Genomic DNA, 18,953 nt, shown 5'->3' on the forward strand with positions numbered 1-18,953 from the left:
CGATTGCCTTGAACTATTTCCATAAACACTCAACATTGTCTGTGTCGGAACAGAAATTTTCGTTTTGATCTGTTGGGTAGTCTGAAATCTGCCTTCTATTACTCTTGCTAAACAGATAAACCTTCCTCCCTTTTTTTTTATTCCTATTTACTTCCATATTCAGGGATGCTGCATCGGCCTTATGATCACTGATTCCCTGTTCTGCGCTTACAGAGTCGAAAAGTTCGGGTCTGTTTGTTATCAGTAGGTCCATGATGTTATCTCCACGAGTCGATTCTCTGTTTAATTGCTCGAGGTAATTTTCGGATAGTGCACTTAGTATAATGTCACTCGATGCTCTGTCCCTACAACCCATCTTAAACATCTGAGTGTCCCAGCCTATATCTGTTAAATTGAAATCTCCACCTAAGACTATAACATGCTGAGAAAATTTATGTGAAATGTATTCCAGATTTCCTCTCAGTTGTTCTGCCACTAATGCTGCTGAGTCGGGAGGTCGGAAAAAGGAGCCAATTATTAACCAAGCTCGGTTGTTGAGTGTAACCTCCACCCATAATATATCACAGCAACTATCCACTTCTACTTCACTACAGGTGTAACGTCCCCTTAGAAAAATTAATGAATGACTGTTCTGATAAACCCCTACGTTATTTGATTTTCAAATAGCTGAGCAAAACTGAATGTACTCAGACATTCACTAAAGTGACACAATATTTTTAGCGCAACTCAATCTGACTTTCAGTAATCCCTACAAAAGAATGGCCCTGACTAACAATAACCTCTACCTTTCATGAATTCTTGCCTCACAAAAATCTTCATTACTCGAACGACTGCAATACAGCGAGCGCCAATACTGCCAGCTAAATAAAAGATTCTAACTACTGAAGGCACTAACTACTGATAGGCATAGTCAGCAAATGAAAGACAAAGAACAAACAATTTGTTTACCTTAATAGTATTCAAAAGTCATAATATATATCAGTTCATGACATCCAGTCTTACAAATTTACTGTCTCTGTCCAGATCATCCGCTCTCAAAACTCCGCCATCTCACGCCCCACATCCACCACTGCTGGAGGCTCACCTCCAACTGCGCAATGCTACGCGCTGTTAACATCCAGCTGCCCAACACTACAATAGCAAACAACAATGCAAACCAGCCACAGACTGCACACAGCAAAGCCAGTAATTTTCCTACAGAGCACTACGTGGCGTTACCAATATAAAAACCTAAACAGCCTACTTACGTAGCCCCATGCTCCCCACAAAAAATTTTACAAATTGTTTGGGGCAGTGGCCAATAATGACTTGATAAAATTTTTCATAATTACAATAACAAAGATATCAAATGCACACACTTATTGATACAATGTTGGTCAAAAGCTAAAATTTTCTCACAGTCCAGAAAGACAGTCCTGATCATTCATCACAGTATTAATTACAATTTTATGCACGAAGTCTGAGCAGTAAAAGAAAATTCACACGGAAGTAGTCGATTTCCATGCAGTCTTGAAGAAGTAGCGTTACTCTTCCAACAGAAAGATAATGCTGACTCTTGACATGCAGACAGATAATGGTCCACAACAGAGCAAACCCACAGCAGAGTCAGTCGAAGTTTTGAAAAATATTGGTAGGTAGGTCATCACAGAGCAGACCCACTGTAGTCCTGGTAGAGAGTATGGTATTGGTGGGCCATCAAAGGTGCGGACCCACTGTAGCCCTTGTAGAAATAATGATATTGGTGGGCCATTAAAGATGCAAACCCACTGTAGTCCTTGTAGAGACGGCCAGCAGCCATCTGTTGCAACTGTACAGGTGCACAATCACCATCGCAGAGTCTTGTGGATAATATAGCAAGTCCATAAACCACCACTTGTGCACTCACAAAGTTTTTGGAATTGTCCTTAGAACCAGCAATGCTGTTTACCAGTCCCTTGCTGAATTATCAACACACGTGCGAACACTAACAGTCCCAACTTCTCATCTATTGTGCATATACTATGACCAACAGAAATGTGTGCAGTGAAATGTAACTTAATTTGAAGAACTGGTGTCTTTACAATTATAAATTTACAACATAAGAATACAATTACAAAAATACATCATTAAAGAACATAACAATCAAGATAACATTTGTAGTAATAGGGGCTTTACAAAAGAATAGAAATAAACATATACATCAGTGTTACAGAAATTATAACATAAGTAAATACATAAAAGGTCTGAATAACTTTCCAAACATCAACTTCACATGTGAGCATTAAAACAAAACAGAATAAATAATGTCTAAACATCTTTACAAAGTAAATGACATATTATAAATGCAAATTATGTTCGAGGATGACAGTATTCCTCATCATAGTGAATGTATCTGAGTATTAGCAAAAATTCTACAACATAAGTCTTATCAGGTAAACACATAAAGACAGGAAGAACACAAATACACAAGGTACACCGACACATAGTGGAATAACACAAAGGACAGATCAGGGTTTGTTTTCAGTGTGACATTTGGTACTGCAGTCCAACCCAAAACTTCATTTCATAGATGTTTTCTCTTATTTCACTTTTTTTTATACCTTGTCAATGCATTACTTCCAATTCATCACAACTCATTCTCTTATATAGCCTACGCCCTCTTAAGCTAACTTAAATCTACTGAGCTCAGAGTCATAAGCTAAGGGATGAGGCAATGCAGCAACACACAACACATTAACACAATACAGCAATGACAAAAAACTGCAAATTGGCAAAGCAAGCAACAGTATATCTAAATTAGCAAAGCAAATGCAACATTACAACTAATATGAGCCAAAGTGCAGCAAACAAGAAAAATAAATCCGTAGTAAAACTGCCTCAACAGAGTAATACAAAGTGAAATTCAGTAGCACAATGCCAGGCAAACAGCAGCAGCCAATGCAATAACTTATATCTAAACATGACAAAGCTCAAGCAGAAAAAATACCACAGTAAAAATGGCCATGTTTAATACCTATATCACATCTTAGCACTAGAGTGATGCAGCACCTTGACTTACTCTACAAAACAAGTTACCCAGTCATTGACAAGAATTATGTATGCAATTCCTGTGAAGGGAAATGTCTTTATGTGCTCCCTCGTTTTTTTTTTTTTTTTGGAAGTAGATCACAAAATTATTATTTACTGGATCTGTAGGCATAAAATATCTATATTAGTACATCTGTTAAATTTTATTCTAACCAATGCTGCAGTGCAGCTAGAAACTAGATATTAAACAAAATGAGCAAATATATACAAATCAATGTGTGAAACGTCATTCACTAGGCAAACAGCGTCTCCAAAGGCATTAAAGAAATCTCTCAACTAGAAAGGCAATAGATGTAAAATGTTTCTCATCATTTCATTAGGCATTTTAGTAAACATCATAAATTAAGAGCTCCACAGTGTAATCATATGTTTTCAGATTTGAGCGTGTCGTATTTGCCATGCTTTCTACAAAGAAATGTCAATAGCGAGGATAATGACCTCTTTTTTTTCACCTAATGGCTGTTACTCCAGGCGGCTGGCACAGCTGGATGCCCACAATGCATTACGTCAAGGTCACTTAGCTTTCTTACCGAAATATTTATGACAGCAGTTTGCACTACAGTGACAGTCTGATAAAAAAAATTCACAGGTTGAGAATTTGCGTTACAAATGTGTAGAAACAAAATCCTATAAATATAACAGTGTCCAAATTTTTTTCGCCGGCATTGTGATACATTCATGCACATACACACATTTCATAACTCTTAAAGTACGATCCTTGGTTTCAAACCGCCTTTTTCACAAACCAGAGTCGCTAACCACTACTCATTATTCCTTACCTTATTACACACATACATATTCGTCGACACTTCTTCCATATTTCATTATAATAAATATGTAGCATAATCAAATTCCTCATATAGCATCAGCTCATTGATCATATACATACGTCAACAGCATAATACATATCGGTGTCGTAATAATAACATCATAACACCTCAGTCAAATCTCAAAAACGTCGTAGTTTTCTGCAATAATTTCAAAACCTAAAAAATTCTCTGCTCATTTCAGTAGTGTCATCTACTTCAAATGTACTTTAAAAATCATGATCCCATACCAAATACATCATTCAAAGCTCTCATAGTATTACAATGGTTCCGAAAAAATATGAACAGTTCACAAAGTACAGACAAAATACAATTTCATAAGTGTGAAGTTATCCAACTGTGTAATTACGTAAACATCTGTCACTGATGTAGTAAAATAAATGTTTGTTTCTGTGTTAAATAATCAGATAGCTGTGTAATTATGTGTTAGAGAAATATGGTACCGATGTGTAAAGATGTATAAGCAAATGCCATATTAGCTAGGGCTCCTTGTGCTTTGCCAGACCCATAGTACACAAAGTAAGCGTGTACCCTCCTGAGGATTAATGTAATTATAACCTTAAGTGTTACAAATTACAGCAATGGAATGAAATGTATCACGGAATACCTTTGTATCTTTGTGATTCAAAAATCTTTAAAAATAAATGTTTTAAGCACAAATTTTATCACTCAAATACGTGTACTGTAGCGCTAAACTGTGCGTCTTGTTGTAAGATAATCTCTGTCATTACTTAAGGGTAAAAAATGTGCCAAGTGTCGTAATTATCGTCGTCCGTAAGCAAAGTTCTGTGGAAGCCATGTACTTACCTCGTAATAAACAAAAGCGAAATGCTATGTGTATAGATATCGTACTTATTACGTACAGTTCCATATCAAGAAAGTACTATACTGTAATGTATTGTTGTGCTACGAAAAAGGCTGTCTCATTGTAGCTATACCACAAAAGTTACTACTAAAACATGTTTTACTTTCCAGAAGAATTCAGAAAAACTGTGCAGATATAAAACAGATACACCGCAAAAGCAACAATGTAAATTGTGTCACACATTAGTAGCATCGTGATATAATCGTTTAGCTGTCAAAGAAACCAAATGCTAGGTCATCTTTAATTTCACAGAAAGTACTTCACATAAAGAATGTCTTTTCAGGTAAACCAGAATGTTGCATTAAAATCTCATTAGCAGTATACGTTCTAAGTATGTAAGCCGTAAATTCGTTACGTAATACTACAACCAACAAGCAATAATGTACAAATAACAACGCTGCGTCGTCTGTTCACTATAACAATGCATTCGCAATTACTGTCTAAATATGTTCCCTAGGTTCTAGACTGGATAGTTAACTTTAAAACATACTTGCATGTTAACAGTTTCTAAGTCTGACGAAGCGTACTAGTAACGTGAAGTGAAAAATTTTATAGCAAATACTAAGTTAAAAAGCAGATTATCTTTCAATAAACGGTTTTACATGTGAAATATGGTGTAAACCTTTACTCTTCCTAGTACGCAGAGTTTCAACTTCAACGCATTTATCATGTGGTATTCGTCGTTTTCTGTAAGGTCCATTGTAAACCAAAAAGAATTTGTGACTCAAGTGTTTCTTCTTATGTGACAATGAATGAGCTTTAACGAGAACTTTCTGACCAATATACAGTTCCCTTACATTTGCTTTACCGTGTAGTTTTCTCCTTTTGTCTGCTGCAGTTTCTATATTTTTAATAGCCAAATCAATTATGTCTTTGTGTCGAAGTTTACGTGTATTCGGGAAAGGCACAAGCTCTCTCATTCTGTTCGGTGGTTCTTCATTCTTCAGTACAAGAATAGGTGGAAAAGCAGTGGAGTCATGAGGCATTTTATTCAGCACGTTTTGAAATAAGTGTAAATATCTGTCCCAATGCTGATGCTTTATGTGACAATAAAGTCTGCAAAGCTTATTGATTTCTTTCATAATCCGTTCAGACGGGTTTCAATGTGGTGAGTACAATGAAATAAAAACAGGTTTGATTTTATGATTCCGAAGCATGCGTGACCAAACAGCAGATCTGAATTGTGGTCCGTTATCTCAAATGACTTTACTAACGTGTCCAACTTCACGTAAGAAATTTTTAACAAAGGCGTTGAATACAGACTGTCCAGTGGCTTTACGTAACGGAGTGAAAGAAACAAATTTTGAAGTAAGTTCAACAGCGACTAGAACGTACGAAAATCCATTCGATGTTCTGACAAGGGGTCCCAAGAGATCAACAGCAGCAAATTCTTTTAATTTAGAAGGAATAATAGGAAACAACGGAGCACGATGTGAGATAGTAGATGGTTTAGCTTTTTGACAAAGTGTACAAATAGACAAGACCCTTCGAATTCTCTTTTCCATATGGTTAAAATAACAAGTCGTCCGAAGAATATGATAACATTTTCGTGGACCAAAATGTGAATAGCTGAAATGAATGTAACAAATGAGCTTATTAACAAAATCATCAGGAATGCAAAGTATCCATAGCTTGTCATCAACAGTGCAGCGTTTGAACAGTATGTTGTTTCTAATCAGGTAATAATGCCGAATCTGTGTGTGTGTCTGTTCATGCCATTTGCTTTTGATGTCTTTCCAAATCGGATCTTTATCTTGTTCATGAGCAATGTCCTTTAAAGATGTGGCAATGAAGTTTTCAAAGGCGACTTTCTGAATGTAAAGAATACTGAAATTTTTCTCGAGGTTGCCTTCTGTGTTACTTTTATCAAGCCCAGCCGGTGCGCGTGACAGTGCGTCCGCAACAATGTTCTCCTTGCCGGGAATGTAGACTACTGTGAAATGGAATTCTTGCAGAAACAATGCCCGACGTTTTAACCTGTCATGATTTAATTTTGAAGACATAAGAAATTGTAATGCACAATGATCACTGTATACTTTTACGTGCTTACCAGAAAGAAAGAAACGGAATTTGTTAAATGCCCAAACGATAGCTAAAGCTTCTAATTCAGTAACGGAATAATTTTTTTCAGATTTTGTTAGCACTAGACCAGCAAAAGCAATGGTTTTCTGAACAGTAGTGTCATTTTCTATGGCTTCTTGAAATAAATTGACACCAAGACCAACTTTAGAAGAATCCGTGCTAAGGAAGAATTCTTGTGACAGATATGGATGAGCTAGTATTGGCGCGTCATGTAGTGCTTCCTTCAAAGAGCTGAATTCCAATTGTTCCTGTACATCCCAGTTCCAAAGAGTATTTTTTCCAGTGAGAGAACAAAGTTTTGGTGTAACTAGAATTTTCATATTCAGAAAACAACGGTAAAAATTTACGAGACCTAAAACTGCAGACTTGTTTTTTGTGGATGGAACTGGTATGGCTCTGATTGCTTCTAACTTTTCAGTATCCGGCTGAATGCCTTCAGAAGAAATAATATGTCCCAAATACCTCACCTTTGACCTACCGAATTCAGACTTCTCCAAGTTAACTGTAATTCCAGGTTCTGCAAAAATACGTAACAAACAGTTGAGGATGCGATTATGTTGTTCCCATGAAGCTTCTGCTATTAGAATATCGTCCACATATAAGGTGATGTGATTTTTTAAGAACTCAGGCAATATGGAATTTAGCCCGCGAAGGAACGCTGTCGAAGAAATGTTCAAACCAAAAGGAAGTTTCCGAAACTGATAACAAACGCTGAAACAAAGGAAAGCTGTGTATTTTCTACATTCTGGATGAAGTTCGATCTGATAAAAGCTGGATCTGAGATCAATGGAAGACAACACTTTTACACCATTAAAATTTTGAAGAAGTTCTTCCAACGTTTGCGGCCTGTCTGTTTCAGAAATGATGATAGTATTGATTTGTCTCGAATCTAAGACAAGCCTGATCGATCCATTTTTCTTCTCAACAAAATGTAATGGATTGTTGTATGAGCTTACTGCAGGCTCAATAATGCCATCGTCAAGCATAGATTGTATTTCTGTTCTAACACAGCCCCTATAATGTGCCGGAATTATGTATGGTCTAACACAAAATTTAGTATGCTCACGAACACGAAATTGGTATTGAAATCCCTTGATTGTTCCTGTTTTGTGAGTAAAAACTGTGGAATGTGTTTGTTAAATCTCAAAAACGTCCTGTCTATCAGTGTCATTACAATTCTTACTTGTTTGAATTTTATTCTGAATTAACTCATTAGTATCAAATACGCCGTCGACATCATCCCTGTCAGTACTTGCAGACTGATTGTTAGTGTCAAGTTCCGTCGAAAATTCCGAATTGTTGTCTAACAGGAGGTAAAGCCGATTAATTTCCTCGTCATGGTTTGAGAGCCAATCTTCAAATTTCAAATCTATTGACTTACCTTCTTTCTCTAAACATATTTCAGCATCGTGAAAGTTTAAGATTGCTTTGTATTCATTCAAAGAGTCTACTCCCAATATAATTTCCGTCGACAATAATGGAACAATAAGAAAGTTCATAGAGAAGCTGTGGCTTTGACAAAAGAATTCTAAGTTGGTTAGTTGGCGTACATCTACACTTTTTTCAAAAATTGCACATTCTAATTTAATCTTACGTAAAGGAAGTGTGGGACAATCGTTCGATTTGTTGCATTTGCTAAAGGCCGTTTTGTGTCTGCCAGTGGTGTGAGTCATTGCCTATTGTCTCTTTGTTGGCGCGCGTCGTTATTGGGATTTGGAGATCTAACTTCTACAAATTCACCTTGTCGAGAGGGCCCTGCCCTGTTTGAATCCCGCCGGTTCTGATGGATTTCAGACATGTCGTTGTGTCGGTAGTTTACATAGTTTCTTTCTTGTCGGTCATGTGGTGGAAAATTTCTCCCGGAATCATAACTGCACGGTGGACCGTTGCGTCTGAAGTTATTCCATCTCCCTTGATAATAATTATTTTGGCTCCCATATTGTCTGTTTCTCTGATTGTCTTTGTTGATAGTCATTACCGCAGAGAGGTGATCTTTCCCTATGATTATTAATACTCTGCCAACGGTTGTCATACGGGTGGCGTCTGTTTTGGTCACGATTTACGTTGTAAGAAAAGCCTTGTCGTGTCCAGTTATTATTTCTTTCGTCGCGGAATTGTGACGGATGTGACCTGTAATTGTTGTGGTCCTGTTTTCGCGTTCCGCGATTGTCAGTGTCAATTTCCAATTCTTGTAACAGTCCCTGAAAAGCTTCAATGTCGTCTTTGCAACGTCCTGCCAAAATAATATGTCGTAAATGTTCAGGCAATTTGATTAAGCAAATGCAGATGAGTTCTGAGGGGCTGTATGGGTTTGAAAGATGCTGATTCTTATGTAACATGTCTTCGAAATATTTGACAAGACTAGAAAATTCCGATTGTTCGAAATGTTTCATCATTATGATGCTATGTTTTAATCGGTCTTGTGTAGCTTGAGACCAATATGCTGAGAGGAAGGCATGATAAAATTCTGCTTCACTGTGACAGTCGTCAATGACCGATCACATCCTTACAGCTGGTTCATTCTCTAAGTAGCCACACATAAATTCTAACCTGTGCTCCAATGACTAGTTGAGAGGAAAACAATGAGAGAATTGATGAAGCCATGCTTGTGGATGAATGTCGTTGCCAGAATTCTTAAATGTTTTGAATTTACGTGTAGTAATGAACAACTTATAGTCAAAATCATCATGTCGACGAGTCGCATATCGGTCATTGTTAATTCGTTTCGGCGGTTCAATCTCAAAATTCAGTGCGCCTTGCCAATTTCTTTCATAATTTCCGAAATGCGCTGTGTTATTATTTTGTGACTTTTCCGTATTTCTAAGTCCCTCTTCCCGTGTTGGAGCGCGAGTCTCCTCTGAAATATGTAATTCTTGTATTACCTGTGCAACTGATCTTGTACTTCCCGGATTTCTATTTTGTACTGTGTATTGATTTCATTTTGATTTTCTTTGAATTATCTAATTTGTTCATACTCTTCTGTGTCAGTGAAGACTACGGGTCTTGTGTCATTCAGATCATCATCTGTCTTTGTAGATAAGTTAGTGAACTGATCCGAAAGTTCGGCTACTTTCTCCGATAGTGAGCTGATTTCCTCAGTATGTTTTTCTGAACCAAGTTTCAGAGCGTCCATTTGTGTTGAAATCGTATCTACTGTGTCCTTTAAGTTTTCCTGAGTTTTTGCAAGTTGCGTAACCGAATCGGTAGACGCAACTTGGTTTGAAGTTCTTTTTGGCTGATTCTGTAATGCATATTCATGACGCGCAAAAATAGGTTGGAAATGCTCACAAATTTGTGTTTTTACGTCATTACAGACTTTTTGACATTTCGATTCGATTTTTTAAGTAACTCAGCAGTTATACCTCTACGTGTTTGTTGAAGCGTGGTGTCTAACTTTTGAAGCTGTTGCTGTGACTGTTTTTGATTTTGTTCCATTGCGTCTAACTGTTGCTGTCTTTGTCTCTGGTGTTGTTCCATTGCGTCTAACTTTTGAAGATTTTGTTCCATTGTGTCTAACTGTTGCTGTGTTTGTCTCTGATTTTGTTTCATTTGTTGCATTAATTGTCTCTGGTGTTGTTCCATTGTGTCTAACTTTTGAAGATTTTGTTCCATTGTGTCTAACTGTTGCTGTGTTTGTCTCTGATTTTGTTTCATTTGTTGCATTAATTGCAATAATAATGCATTAGTGTCTGGAATCTGTTCCTCTATGCTTTTCGGCAGTGCTTTTTCACCGGCAACGTTCACATTTTGACGAGCAGAAAATGTGTCTTGACTTATTTGAGAAAACGGTGAGGACGCAAAACCTGAATCTACAGTATTTGCAAGATTGTGTCCTGTCATTTCGGATTCCTGAGGCGAACTGTTGCCGACCGATCGATCGATAATGCTTCCCTGTTCACTAATAGTTTCACTGTCTACAGCATTATTTGCCGCCCGCTCCATTTCCCTATGCACAATTACCAAATTACTATGTTCAACATTAGTTAATTCATTACACGGTGGTGCTGATACATTGCTATCGTCTTCACTGTCATTTCTTAGTTTACTTTGGAGCCTAGTATTACGTTTTTCACACGCCATAATTGTCACAATGTTTCACACGATAACACAGAAAAACACAATTGGAAGAGTAAAATAAGAAAACACATTAACATAGCACTGAAAATAATATCTAGTTAATTGCAAGCGCAATACTTGGTGCAAATCTACATGCATGCCACTACTGTTCTACTGTACAACAATGAAAAACTACAACTACAAAGAAGATTCTCTCTACAATTACGCGCTAGCAATAAACAATAGCTAGACTAATTACACATACTACAAGAAAAAATCAGAAGATAACAGTGAGGTATCCTTGGCTAAGGTTCGACATATGTAACGTCCCCTTAGAAAAATTAATGAATTACTGTGCTGATCAACCTCTTACATTATTTGCTTTCCAAACAGCTGAGCAAAACTGAACGTACTCAGACATTCACTAAAGTGACAGACAATATTTTTAGCGCAACGCAATTTCAAAAGTCATAATATATATCAGTTCATGACATCCAGTCTTAAAAATTTGCTGTCTCTGTCCAGATCATCCGCTCTCAAAACTCCGCCATCTCACTCCCCACGTCCACCATAGTTGGCGGCTCACCTCCAACTACGCAATGTGACGCGCTGTTAACATCCAGCTGCCCAACACTACAATAGCAAACAACAATGCAAACCAGCCACAGACTGCACACAGCACAGCCAGTGATTTTCACACAGAGCGCTACGTGGCGTTATCAATATAAAAACCTAAACAGCCTACTTACACAGGATAAACTACTACTAACAGCGACAAACACGCCAACACCGGCTGCATGCAATCTATCCTTTCTAAACACCGCCTGTGCCTTTGTAAAAATTTCGGCAGAATTTATCTCTGGCTTCAGCCAGCTTTCCGTACCTATAACGATTTCAGCTTCGGTGATTTCTATCAGCACTTGAAGGTCCGGTACTTTACAGCGCAGCTTCGACATGCCTCTGTGTGGGCTCTAATCTCTCTGATTTTATCCTCATGGTCTCTTCGCGAGATATACGTCGGAGGGAGCATTATACTGCTTGACACTTCGGTGAAGGTATGTTCTCGAAACTTTGACAAAAGCCCGTACCGAGCTACTGAGCGTCTCTCTTGCAGAGTCTTCCACTGGAGTTTACCTACCATCTCCGTAATCTTTCGCGATTACTAAATGTTCCTGTAACGAAGCGCGCTGCTCTCCGTTGGATCTTCTCTATATCTTCTATCAACCCTATCTGGTACGGATCCCACACTGCTGAGCAGTATTCAAGCAGTATCCAAGCAGTGGACGAATAAGCGTACCTACCTACTTCCTTTGTTTTCGGATTGCATTTCCTTAGGATTCTTCCAATGAATCTCAGACTGGCATCTGCTTTACCGACGATCAACATTATATGATCATTCCATTTTAAATCACTCCTAATGCGTACTCCCAGATAATTTATGGTATTAACTGCTTCCAGTTGCTGACCTGCTATTTTGTAGCTAAATGATAAAGGATCTATCTTTCTGTGTATTCGCAGCACATTACACTTGTCTACATTGAGATTCAATTGCCATTCCCTGCACCATGCGTCAATTCGCTCCAGATCCTCCTGCATTTCAGTACAATTTTCCATTGTTACAACCTCTCGAAGCACCACAGCATCATCCGCAAAAAGCCTCAGTGAACTTCCGATGTCATCCACAAGGTCATTTATGTATATTGTGAATAGCAACGGTCCTATGACACTCCCCTGCGGCACACCTGAAATCACTCTTACTTCGGAAGACTTCTCTCCATTGAGAATGACATGCTGCGTCCTGTTATCTAGGAACTCCTCAATCCCATCACACAATTGGTCTGATAGTCCATATGCTCTTACTTTGTTCATTAAACGACTGTGGGGAACTGTATCGAACGCCTTGCGGAAGTCAAGAAACACGGCGTCTACCTGTGAACCCGTGTCTATGGCCCTCTGAGTCTCGTGGACGAATAGCGCGAGCTGGGTTTCACACGACCGTCTTTTTCGAAACCCTTGCTGATTCCTACAGAGTAGATTTCTTGTCTCCAAAAAAGTCATTATACTCGAACACAATACGTGTTCCAAAATTCTACAACTGATCGACGTTAGAGATATAGGTCTATAGTTCTGCACATTTGCTCGGCGTCCCTTCTTGAAAACGGGGATGACCTGTGCCCTTTTCCAATCCTTTGGAACGCTACGCTCTTCTAGAGACCTACGGTACACCGCTGCAAGAAGGTGGGCAAGTTCCTTCGCGTACTCTGTGTAAAATCGAACTGGTATCCCATCAGGTCCAGGGGCCTTTCCTCTTTTGAGCGATTTTAATTGTTTCTCTATCCATCTGTCGTCTATTTCGATATCTACCATTTTGTCATCTGTGCGACAATCTAGAGAAGGAACTACAGTGCAATCTTCCTCTGTGAAACAACTTCGGAAAAAGACATTTAGTATTTCGGCCTTTAGTCTGTCATCCTCTGTTTCAGTACCATTTTGGTCACAGAGTGTCTGGACATTTTGTTTTGACCCACCTACCGCTTTGACATAAGACCAAAATTTCTTAGGATTTTCTGCCAAGTCAGTACATAGAACTTTAATTTCGAATTCATTGAACGCCTCTCGCATAGCCCTCCTCACACTACATTTCGCTTCGCGTAATTTTTGTTTGTCTGCAAGGCTTTGGCTATGTTTATGTTTGCTGTGAAGTTCCCTTTGCTTCCGCAGCAGTTTTCTAACTCGGTTGTTGTACCACGGTGGCTCTTTTCCATCTCTTACGATCTTGCTAGGCACATACTCATCTAACGCATTATGTACGACGGTTTTGAACTTTGTCCACTGATCCTCAACACTATCTGTACTTGAGACAAAATTTTTGTGTTGAGCCAACAGGTACTCTGAAATCTGCTTTTTGTCACTTTTTCTAAGCAGAAAAATCTTCCTACCCTTTCTAATATTCCTATTTACGGCTGAAATCATCGATGCCGTAACCGCTTTATGATCGCTGATTCCCTGTTCTGCGTTAACTTTTTCAAATAGTTCGGGTCTGTTTGTCACCAGAAGGTCTAATATGTTATCGCCACGAGTCAGTTCGCTGTTTAACTGCTCAAGGTAGTTTTCAGATAAAGCAATTACAAAAATTTCACTGGATTCTTTGTCCCTGCCACCCGTTATGAACGTCTGAGTCTCCCAGTCTATACCCGGCAAATTAAAATCTCCACCCAGAACTATAACATGGTGGGGAAATCTACTCGAAATATTTTCCAAATTATCCTTCAGGTGCTCAGCCACAACAGCTGCTGAGCCAGGGGGCCTATAGAGACATCCAATTATCATGTCTGAGCCTGCTTTAACCGTGACCTTCACCCAAATCATTTCACATTTCGGATCTCCGTCAATTTCCTTCGATACTATTGCACTTCTTATCGCTATAAACACGCCTCCCCCTTCACTTTCCAGCCTGTCTCTGCGGTATACATTCCAATCTGAGTTTAGGATTTCATTACTGTTTACGTCTGGTTTCAGCCAACTTTCTGTCCCTAGTACTATATGGGCGTTGTGACCGTTTATTAATGAGAGCAGTTCTGGGACCTTTCTGTAGACGCTCCTGCAGTTTACTATTAGCACATTAATATTGTTATTCCCTGTTGCATTTTGCCTGCTCCTACCTTGCCGCGTCTCAGGAGGCGTCTTGTCGGGCCTAGAGAGGGAAGTATCTAACCTAAAAAAACCACATGTGCATGCCACATGTACTCCGCTACCCTTGTAGCCGCTTCCGGTGTGTAGTGCACAATGACCTATTCAAGGGGACCCTACATTTCTCCACCCGATAGCGGAGGTCGAGAAATTTGCACCCCAGATCTCCGCAGAATCGTCTGAGCCTCTGGTTTAAGCCTTCCACTCGGCTCCAAACCAGAAGACCGCGATAGGTTCTGGGAACGATACTACAAATAGTTAGCTCTGATTTCACCCCGCGAGCGAGGCTTTCCGCCTTCACCAATTCCGCCTACCGCCTGTACGAACTGAGGATGACCTCTGAACCCAGACGGCAGGAGTCATTGGTGCCGACATGAGCATCAATTTGCAGTCGGGTGCACCCAGTGCTCTCTATCGCCGCCGGTAGGGCCTCCTCCACATCTCGGATGAGACCCCCCGGCAAGCAGACAAACACTGGCCTTCTTCCCCGACCTTCCCGCTATTTCCCTAAGGGGCTCCATCACCTGCCTAACGTTGGAGCTCCCAATAACTTATAAACCCCTCCCCCCGTGTGCCTGCTCGGACCTTGCTGAAGGAGCAGCCACATGTCCACTCACAGGCAGAGCGGGCGATGCCACACGGCCAGCCTCCACATTGACCCTCCGCCTCGTGCGCCGCGAACGCCGCTGAACCCGCCACTCCCCTTGGGGAGAGGGTGGCCCAACCGCGCCCAGTACACGCGAAGATGTCTCGACAGCAGGGACAGTGGGTGAAGCATGTAACACCTGGGGTGTACCTTGCGACGCACCAGAGTCCCCACTGCCGCTACACTCAGAGGCAGCAGCCTGAAGACGGCTGACCGCGGCCATCAACATGCTCAGCTGTTCGCGAACAGTTGCCAGCCCCTCCTGCGTCCGTACACAGCAGTCACACATCCTATCCATCCTAAGGAATCAATTTACTGAAGAGAGTTAATCAACCTTTAACTAGACTGCTAATTCACTAAAGGCGGCTGTTTATTCACTAAACTGTGGTTGCTAGGCACTTCTTGTAGAAAACAATGAAAATAGCACTACCTGTCTCTGGACTGTATTGAAAACAAACACTAGCACTACTGGCACTATGGCTGACTAAAGGGACTCTCTCTGACTGTATTCAAAACAAACACGAAATCTATGGAACACTATTAATAGCACCCGACAATTAAAGCTTCCTAAAAGCAAATACACACGGAAGAAGAAGTGAAAAGTAAGAAAAATACAGTTAATACTTAAATTAAGGTAGCTCGCTGCACAGCAGACGTGAAGCAGACGGCAGTTACGACGACACTGATAGAGGTACTCAAGGTACCCTCAGCCACACACCGTCAGGTGGCTTGCGGAGTATGGATGTAGATGTAGATGTAGTTTGCAATTACAATACCGATTGCTGCTTGGTCCCCGCATGCCCTGACTTTGCCCCGCAACCCTTTGAGGCTGTTGCCCTTTTTGTACTTGCCCAAGGCCATCTAACCTAAAAAAACTCCCAGTCCGCGCCACACAACCCCTGCTACCCGTGTAGCCGTCTGCTGTGTGTAGTGGACTCCTGACCTATCCAGCGGAACCCGAAACCCCACCACCCTATGGCGCAATTCGAGGAATCTGCAGCCCACACGGTCGCAGAACCGTCTCAGCCTCTGATTCAGACCCTCCACTCGGCTCTGTACCAAAGGTCCACAGTCAGTCCTGTCGACGATGCTGGAGATGGTGAGCCCTGCTTTCATCCCGACAGCGAGACATTCATGCAGTCTTCACCAAATCAGCTTCTGACATTCCACCACTCCACGCCCTGACTCGTAGAACGTTATCCCTTCGTTGATTATATGGTCTTTCTCTCATGGTCAGCTCCCTCCTCCCCCCCTCCCCCCACCACCACCCCCCAGTGGCAGTCCTCTCCCAGAGATCCTAATGGAGGACTATTCCGGTATCTTTTGTCAATTGAGAGATTATCATAACACTTTTTTTCAATTACAGGCCACAAGTCCTTTGGATACACGTTACCTGCCTTTAGTGGAGTTGTTTCCATTGTCTTCTGCATCCTCATGTGTTAGTCATTACTGATTCTTCTGCCTCTAGTGGCAGTTTTCCACCCCTAGGACAAAAGAATGCCCTGAACCTCTGTACGCTCCTCCGCCCTCTTGACAAGGCTATTGGCATAATGAGGGTGAGTTCTTATGCCGGTAATTATTAATCAAAATTTAATCTGTGGCAGGATTCGAACCTGGACCGGGGACATTTTAATTACTAATCACAGACGCTACTCATTTTTTTAATCTCATTTTGTTCGTCATAGGTCGTTGTATTTGTTGGAGGCTGACGTCCCGTGACGCTTGCTCAAGCAGACCACGGTTGCTACGCTACTAAAGGAAAACAGAGGTAGTAAACGCCATGTCGCTCACACCCGGTGTTGTGATAAATGTAGTAGTCAATGTATTATGCTGTATTTACTGCGTAAGTTCTTTTTTTAAAACGCTCTCCGTAGTTTTTCTTATTATAAAACACGCTACTGTATGCACAAATTTGTCATGAAAGTGTTAGTTTTTGATATGCTGATTTTAGTATGTCATTCTGATATATGTAGAAGGAATGCCTTCTACAATGAAGAGCAACTCAGACTCAGACGTATCAGCTATTGACAATAAAGGTGAGCAGTGATGGGTTACATCTAGGGGAAGCAATTTGTAGTACACCATACTGTCACTGTTCCACCATACGCATAACATAATATTTTGTGAATGCGCGCAGGTCTTTGTATGGGGAGTCCCTGCTTTGTTTGGGCTCAACCAATCCTTTATTTCCCTTACGTTGCGATACTGGATGGGAATGGTCGCAGTTGTCTATGAGTCAATTGATGGCGAACAAGCGGAGATGCACATATCGTCACCTGCCGATTTTTGTGATTTTGGCTTACACCATGTGGTGCTCTTACGCCCAACTTTTAAACCTCCCCCATTGCGTACAAATGTCGCACGATAGTGGAATGGCCGTATTTCGTCAAATTTCCCAGTTCTCGAGCACGCTGACGTCGACCCCTGAGGATTGATGCGTCTGAACGATCTCCTTGAAGGCCAGAAGGTCTGAAGAACGACACTTTCCCACCAGAATGTACACACAGCTTCTACTTTTCACAGTACCAGTTTCAGACATTGCCGATTCTCAAGTATATCTGAAAAGATAGCAATACACTGTAGCAAAGAACGGCTAAAAACAAGTTATGCCCAAAGGTCGTCCTGAAAGTGGTAAGTCACTAATGTTAAAACCATCCTCCTTAAAACGAGAAAACCGTTTGCTTGCCGTGCTCTGTCTACTGATGTTATCTCCATACAAATCGCAAGTTTTTCTGGCTGTCTCCACTTCTGTCACCCATTCATTGAACTGAAACAAAAGATTAGGCCAGGAATGTTGCGATTTTTCCACTTGGCTCTCCATTTTCTAGCATTCACAGCTTCACTCACTATCTCCAAAAGACATAATGACAATATGTAAACCAAAATAGCAGCAGTTAATTACAAATAAAAGCTGGAAATCGATAAATAAACTCCAAAGCAACTGAAATACCATCATCCAAAACAACAAAGACTATGAACTTAAGCACCCATCCAATGTTAATGATGGGTCTAATTGGGACATCTGGTTATGCAATTTCAGTTGTGCTCTCAGTATAGGTAACTATGGATACATTATTTTGATATCTATTGTTCCTGTGGTAAAAACAGAACGTTACTGTCGTCTATTAGTTATGTTGGTAATTTGTAAATCCCTTTCTCATTGAAAAAGTGAATCGTTTTATTAATATAGCCACGAGCTGTGGTGCTTGCAGTATGGCGTGGTGGTTATCGTCATGACCTGGCATGCTGCTGGTTGCCAGTTGAATCCAGCCACCCGTAATTACTTGTTTTTTTAATATTTACAGTTTCGAGAAGGTTCTTCAAATATCTTGTGTTTTAATGTTCGTGTATTCTGAAATATTATATGTTTCTATAAATACAAGCAGTCTCGAATATTTTATGTTTGTATAAAAATACTGCGTTCGCTATTTAGGAGGTCAGTTCTGTTCTTGCTATAAGTAGTAATAAATATGCTTTCAGTTCAAAGTATTGTATTTCATTGACAACCCTGCCTTCAGATTTTGACTTTATTGTGGTTTTAACATGTCAATATAATCATCTTCTCTGATAACAAGTGTGTTGTCTTTATCTGTTTTGATGTCCATAGCCTTTCTGGTTGTCTGTTTAGTACTGATACTTTTCATAGGTCTACATCATTTTGCTCTGTTTCAATAATTTTTCAGTTTGTAGGGCTTGATTTTCACTAATTTATTGGCTTCCT

This window comes from Schistocerca piceifrons, chromosome 1, assembly GCF_021461385.2.
Source record: "Schistocerca piceifrons isolate TAMUIC-IGC-003096 chromosome 1, iqSchPice1.1, whole genome shotgun sequence".
NCBI lineage: Eukaryota > Metazoa > Arthropoda > Insecta > Orthoptera > Acrididae > Schistocerca > Schistocerca piceifrons.